The sequence below is a fragment of the Nicotiana attenuata genome, chromosome 1 (genome assembly GCF_001879085.1).
Source record: "Nicotiana attenuata strain UT chromosome 1, NIATTr2, whole genome shotgun sequence".
Classification (NCBI taxonomy): Eukaryota; Viridiplantae; Streptophyta; class Magnoliopsida; order Solanales; family Solanaceae; genus Nicotiana; species Nicotiana attenuata.
Genome location: NC_031989.1, coordinates 5,484,204 through 5,492,307, shown reverse-complemented (window position 1 = coordinate 5,492,307; position 8,104 = coordinate 5,484,204).

Here is an 8,104-nt window from a genome sequence, read left to right as displayed (position 1 = left end):
TATGTTGTTTTTGGACTTCTGTGAAAGTTTGGTTTGGAGCCCCAAGGGCTCGGGTGAGTTTCGGATAGGCTACAGAGTGAATTTGGACTTAGAAACATTGCTGGTGTGCTTCAGTTCTGGTGCCGGCCTCAAACCTCGCAATTACGAGGTCAGGCTTCGCATTTGCGACCTTTGTCAGTTTCACATTTGCGACAAATCATTCGCATTTGCAAAGAGGGGTGGGTCAGCACTGAGTTCGCATTTGCGATCATTTGGTCGCAATTGCGAGGAGGCCACTGTTCGCAATTGCGAACAAGTCATCACAATTATGATGATAGCAGGGATAGTAAGACTTCGCATTTGTGATGATAAGCTCGCATAATTACGAACCCCGGGTCGCAATTGCGACACCTGCACCTAGTCTAATAGCTGAAAAAGGGATTTTATCCTATTCTTCAAATTTTCAAAACAAGAAAACCCTAGAGGCGTTCCCAAGCACCTTTCTTCCCCAAATCATTGGTTAGTGATTTTCTTTCAGTCTTTCACTATATTTCCTAAGATTTCAATTCGTGGTGGAAATTACGGGTTTGAGTAGAATTAGGAATTTTTGTAAAATTGGGATTTAGACCTCAAATTGAGGTCAAATTCCAAAATAAATTACATAACCGGGCTCGGGGGTGAATGGGTAATCGAATTTTGATCCGAATTTCGGGTTTGGACCAAGCGGGCCCGGGAGTTGACTTTTGTTCACTTTTTGAACAATGACTCAAATTGAATCCTTTGCATCGTGAATAGTTCCTAAGGCTTAATTTAAATCGTTTGGTTGGTAATTTGCTAGATATTCTATTGGTTCAGATGCTTGTTTGAAAGGCAAAGCTGTGGCTGAGCTTTGAATTGATCCTTGGAGCGAGGTAAGTATCGTGGTTAACCTTGACTTGAGGGAATTAAGAAACCCCCAGACTATGTGCTATGTGAATTTCATGTGAGCGGCGTATATGCGAGGTGACAAGTGCTTATACACCGCCGAATTATCTATTTCCCTAATTTTCCGCTTTTCCTTAATTATCTCTTTCCCTGTCTTAACTGTTATATGCTCTAAATGTTTTCCATGCTTAACTGCTACCTGTTAATCAATGTCTTCTCCTGTTAATGATGTTCTTTACATAGTTTCATGATTCCCTGCTATTTGCTTAAATTGGCTAATTTGCACCTTCTAACTGTCAATTACTAGAATGGTCTCGCTGTGTAGTATTACTTATGTAGATTCCCATGTTGTACAAGGTTTTCTTTTTGGTTCGGTTTGGTATTTATTGACTGTAAAGGTTTTTGGTGATTTGAATTGTTAATTTTACTGTGCACATTGAGTTTTTGATATTGATAAGGTGGGATCGGGTTTCACGCTTCAATAGGTGAAATAAGAGTGGATTGATATAGTGGAATAAGGGTGAATTTCTACTGATACGGTGGGATCGGGTTGCACGCCGCAACAGGTAGAATAAGGGTGGATTGTTTCGGTGAAATAAGGGTGAATTATGATATTGATATTGTTATATGGTGGGATCGGGTTGCGCCACAACATATATACATATTATTTATTGTTGTTGATGTTGTTACGGTGAAATAAAGGAGGATTTATGTTGTGCGGTGAGATCGGGTTGCGCACTGCAACAACCTATATGTTTCATTTCCTCGAGCTGTGCTGGTTTTCAGTATTTTTATTTGAAACTCTAGGGATTAGTAATTCTGAACGTCACTGGCCTATTTCTTAAGGCTGTAGCTATTATTTTCAGTTGACTGTTTTATTTCATTCCTATTGCCCTTTCTGTCGTTATAATATACTGCGTACAACTTGTAATGTGAGTGACCCGCCCTAGCCTCATAACTACTTTGTCGAGGTTAGGCTCGACACTTACAGAGTACATGAGTTGATTGTGCTCATACTACACTCTGCACTTCTTATGCAGATTCTGGAGTTGGTCCCAGCGGCGGCTATTAGCGTGCTGAGATAGATCAGCGCGGCGATGACTTGAGGTACAACTGCTCAATGCCCGCAGCTCCTGGAGTCCCCCTCCCTTCTATTTAGCTGTGTATTTTCATTCAGACAGCTTTGTATTTATTTAGACCTTTGAATGTACTATTCTAGTAGCTCGTGCACTTGTGACACCGGGTCTAGAGATTTTTAGCAGATGTTTGGCAGTTTTAGCTTCCGCATTTATACTTTGGATCATTTCAATTATTGTTGTACTTCCTCAGTATCTAATTTAAATTGTTAAAAATTGATAAGTTGTTCTAACGTTGGCTTGCCTAGCAAGTGAAATGTTAGTCGCCATCACGGTCCCGACGGTGAGAATTCCGCGTCGTGACAGCTATAATCTACAACTAAAGATCACAAAGAAAATGTGCAAACTAGAACAGAACTACTAGGGGATATTTGAAATAAAGATTTAAAATAAAGATGTAATCAGGTAGATAACGATATAAACAAGTAGGCAAAGCTATCACTAATGCGATTATTTGACAATGCTAAGGCAAATACTAACAAATTATTCACGAACAAAATAGGCAGGCAAGGAGATATAATTACGCTAAAATATCAAATTATAAAAATTTCAAGACAAGAGAGGAACAATAGAACGTGGATTGAAGCCCTTGAAAATAACGAAAATCTGACCGTGATGGATTGCGACGAGCTGGAGCAATACTCTATGTATTTCTCGTTCAAATAGGAAGAAGAAACTTCAAATATTTTTGTGCTTTCTCTGGAATTTAGACCAACCAAGAAATATGAAAATGGACCAAAATGAAAAGAAGAACCCTAAACTTTTTCTGCCGCTCTTATCTGAAATCTGGAAATCGCTGGTGTCTAAGGGATTTACCGGTGAGAATTGATCGGAATCCTGAAAGAAAGGGAAACTGAGAAATTTTTGACGAGAAATAAATGAAGAAGTAACCGCTTCAATGCCAGAAAAGTTCTATGGTGTAGGAGATTGACAAATGATGTGAAAACGGAGGTTCTGGGAGAAAATAGAAGATGAACTTCTGAAAATCTTTTGAGAAACGCTTCGAATAACGGAAGTAAAACTACCAAAAATAATTGTGTACTCTTTCTTGTTCTGATAATGGAAAATGGAAGAAAGAGATAAATTTGACGGTGTTGGATGGATTTTGATTGTGGGATCGCGTTTAGAACACAATTTGGGGTTTCGAGGCCTTCAAAACCTCATCCTACTTCTCCTCGATCTACGTGCGTAGTCCGGACGCATTTCCGGAAAGCCTTTGTGCGAAAAAATTAAGAAAATAATAATTTTTGCCTTAAAAAGTGATTAGTTGACTTCGGTCAACATTTTTGGTGAACAGACCCGGACTCATATTTTGACGGTCCCGGAGGTCCGTAGTAAAATATGGGACTTGGGCGTATGCCCGGAATCGAATTCCGAGGTCCCTAGCCTGAGTAATGAATTTTTGTTAAAAATTGTTAAATTGAAAATCTAAGGATTCAAAGAAATTGAATAATGTTTGATCCTGTTGGTATCGCGCCCGTATGTTGGTTCCGGACCCCGGTACAGGTCCAAGTCATGTCTGTAAAATTTGGTGAGAAATGGGACTGATTTGATGTGATTTGGACGTCTGGTTGTAAAAATAGGAATTTCAAATGTTCTTAAGGATTTCATGTGTTTTGGTGTTAAATCCGTAGTTTTAGATGTTATTTCGGCGATTTGATTGCACGAGCAAGTTTGTATGATGTTGTTAGACTTGTGTGAGTATTCGTGTGGAGCCCCGAGGGCTCGAGTGAGTTTCGGACGTGTGGTGGGAGTGAAAACACCCTAGTTTTATGGTATTTCTGAGAAAATGTTGTAGGTCACGCAAATGCGAGGATTTGTTTGCATTTGCGAGGAAGGCTTCGCAATTGCGAAGAAGCCTTGGGCTGGGCAGTCGTCGCATTTGCGACATTTCCTTCGCATTTGCGAGCCTAGCAGGGTCCGCATTTACGACCCTTTTGTCGTAACTGCGACCAGTTCAGAGGGAGCCCAGGTTCGCATTTGCGGGTTTTATCGCAAATGCGACCTTCGCATTTGCGAACCTGATGTCGCAAATGCGACATCAGAGGCCTGGGCACAGCTTTTAAAAACGGAACTTAGGCCATTTATTTCATTTCACTTCTACACTTGGGCGATTTAGGAGCTTCCAAAGATGGGATTTCAACCTAGTACTTTGAGGTAAGTTATTCCTACTTAATGTGAGTTTAATACTTGGCTTTTGGTAGATTAACACATAAAAATTAGTGAAAATCATGGGATTAGAGAAAAACCTAGGGTTTTAATAAAAACAAGATTTAACCACGAAATTTGTTATGGAATGGAGTAAAATCATATATTCTTGATCCTTAGGTTATGAGTAACAACTTTCTTCAATAATTTTCGGAATCCGGGCACGTGGGCCCGGGGGTAAATTTTAGGAACTTTGCATTTAGGGTTGGGAAATTACTCTAATAGCTAGGATATGAACTCTTGAGCTTGTATTAACTAGTTCTTACCCCGTTTGATTAGTTTTGGATCGTTCGGCTCCGAATTAAGGGTTTTGAGCACGTTCTTGAATTTGGAAGTAAGCTTTGGAGCAAGGTGAGTCTCCTTTCTAACCTCGTAAGAGAGAAATAAACCCCTAGGTGAATTAAATAAATGTGTGTGATTGTCTGTGGGGGCTACATACGTACGTGGTGACGAGAGTCCGTGCGTAGCTACTATTATGCTAATTGTCCGGGTAGTTTAGGACCCGTATCATGCCTTACTTGCAAATACTTACGTTCTTGCTTGCTACTGAGATCACTCAGGACATGTTAGGGATTGAAAATAAATATAAACGAAAGTACGCACTTACTTGAGAACTTGTATGAATTTATTTGACTATAAATACGCCTTTATGTGCCTTCTTAATAATAATTCCTATTTGTGGATCGGGCTAATCGCCTCGGTAGAAATAGATGCATCTATTGTTCGCGTAATTCGACCCTCTGGCAGTGCACAATTTAATATTATATTGGACCGGGCTGTACGACCTCGGCATAATGTGCGCATGTTATTTATGTGGAATTTACCCATGATTTACTCTGTTTAAATGCTTTGGAATGTAAGTTATTATATGACATGACTGAATCCGATATATATATTGTTGCTCCCTGTTCTGAGAATGTCATATTATACATGCCATCCATGCTTAGTGTAAACCTTATATATTACTGATATTGACCTTAGTAAGTGTCAAGTCGACCCCCCGTCACTACTTCTTCGAGGTTAGACTGGATACTTGCTGGGTACATGTTGTTTATGTACTCATACTACGCTTCTGTACTTAACTTTACAGGATCTGAGGCAGGTGCATCTAGTTACCGCTCCGGCGCGCGTTCCTGATTCCAGGTCGAGATCTCACGGTGAGCTGCCCCTTCTGAGCCGTTCAACAGCATATCGGAGTTTCTTTTCTTTTGTTGTTATTATGTACTGTCTATTCTGTTTCAGGCAGTAGGATAGTGGTATTCTTTTTGTACATTCTACTAGTTGCCCTAGTACTAGTGACACTAGATCCTAGCACACACATTAGTATACTATTATTTTTGGGTTGTATTTCTATTGTTATCAAATTGTTAATTACCGACTGTTTTAAATATAAGTTAAGTGAATGTTGAGAATGTTTAAATAAATAATTGAGAATTCACTAGTTGTTAGGGTTGGCTTGCCTAACCACGGTGTTGGTCGCCATCACGACCTATAATAGAATTTGGGTCCTGACATTGACGGTGGATTTCAGTGGGTGTCTACAGACTACAATTTAACTACGAATTATTTCATAAAACTTAAAATTTTAACTATGAAAAATTTAGGTTTTCTCTGCAATTTGCAATATCTATTTCATCAAACATAAAATGTAACTATGAAAAGATTACTCTTTCTCAGCAAGTTGCATTTTTTTTAGGGATTTCTAAGTTTTCTTGGTACCCCCCTCATTTTCTTTTTTCCACCTGAATTTCATGATGATTCTATTTATTTATTCTTTTGTAAGCTAAATTCTATAAAATTGTTCAAGATTTATCTTTATGAAGCTGAATGGTTATCTTGTGTCTAATATAAAAGGAGAAAAAATATTTCCTCCATCCTATTTTATGTGTATGTGTTACTATTTAGGGAATTTAAGTAGTTTCTTCATTAATTATGACTTTGTAAAACTCTTTTTAAATTATTTGAATATTTAATTAGGCGAAATACATAAACGACCCATTTAAGTTGTACACAACGATCAAACAAACATCCACACTGATCACTTTATCATTTAAAAACTTCAAATATCTATTATGTAGATCAAGTAAGCACATATTGCTAATGTGGTATATTCGTGTTTGCTAATAAAATTTTGAGCGCGTGAATAAAATTTTTTCAGCGTAATTTTTCTCTTTGAAAAAAAACTGAGAAACAACAGCTTAGCCTCTCTTCTTCACGACTAAACCACATCACCTATTCACCATGAAACCACCATAGAGCCTATGAAAATCAGCTACTAAAGCTCCAACTAAGCCATCGTAAATCATCAGAAACTGCAATCTTTCACCATAAAACTCCATTGCCCGAAACCTCCAAAGCTTTGCCTAGTTTCATCGCCCCAAAACCAGTCCCAAGCCCAACCGAAAGAACCAAAAAAAATGCATCAACAACAGTTGCGAAACACCTTCCTTCCAACAGATACACATAAACAACAACCTATAATTTGAATTGATAAATAATTTTAAGGATAATTTTACACGAAAAAAAACAAATTAGAGAAATAAAAGTGATATAAGCCCAAATTTATAATCAAGTAAATAGTGGATAGAGAAGGCTAAAGATTTCGGTAGAATTCTTTCTTTTAATTTTGATCGGAGATCAATTTTCCGGCGTGAGGTCACATGAGAGGAGCTTTTTCCGGCAAGGTCCGTCAATGATCTCTTAGTGGTTCTCTATTTGGCTATTCTCTGTTGTTTCTTATTTGTATTTTATATTTAGTTTGTTGGAAAAAGAGTGAACGATGCATACGAAAGGAAGAAGATGGATGCTGCTTTGGTGAAGATGAGTTTTCTTTTTCTTTACATGTATTTTTTTTTTCTTTAGTTAATTATATGTATCAAATTTCTATGACAAATTACACGTGTCATTTATTAATTGGCTCGGTTGACACGCCATTAACAAATGTAACTCACGTATATGATGTAATGCACTCGAGTATTTATTTGATCTACTTAACAGACACTTGAAGTGTCAAGGGACGTTGCTTTGGTGAAAAGTAAGGAATGAGTTTTCTTTTTCTTTAAATGTATTTCCTTTTTTTCTTTAGTTAATTATATGTATCAAATTTCTTTGACAAATTACACGTGTCACTTATTAATTGGCTTTTTTGACACGCCATTAGCTAATGTAACTCACGCATATGATGTGCTACACTCGAGTATTTATTTGATCTTCTTAATAGACACTTGAGGTGTCAAGGGGACGTTGCTTTGGTGAAAAGTAAGGAATGAGTTTTCTTTTTCTAAAAATGTATTTTTTTTCTTCAGTTATTTATATGTATCAAATTTCTATGACAAATTACACGTGTTATTTATTAATTGGCTCGTTTGACATGTCATTGGCAAGTGTAACTCACGCAATTAATGTGTGCACTCGAGTATTTATTTTATCTACTTAATAGACACTTTAAGTGTCTAAATGATAGAGAGGTCAGTTGAGGTGTTTGTTTGATATGGACAATTTAAAGTGGCGTTTTATATATTTTGCCTATTTAATTATGTTAACCCATAGTGCTTTTTACGTAATTAAGCAATGTAAAGATCAATTGGTGAGATTTTGGCTGATAGAATGATTACTAATACTTATGTCATGATGGAAGAAATAAGGGTGGCAAACGGTCCGGGCCTAAACGGGCCTAAACGGGCCTAGTGGGCCGGTTCTATGTGGGCCCGGGCTTAACCGGTCCCAGGCTTCGTGGGCTTTTGGATGTAACCGAACCGGGACCGCGAACTAATGGTCCCGGGCCCAAACGGGCCTAAGTGGGCCTGGCCTATTTTTTTAATTTTTTTTTATCTAAGGCATTATTGTAAATTTTATAT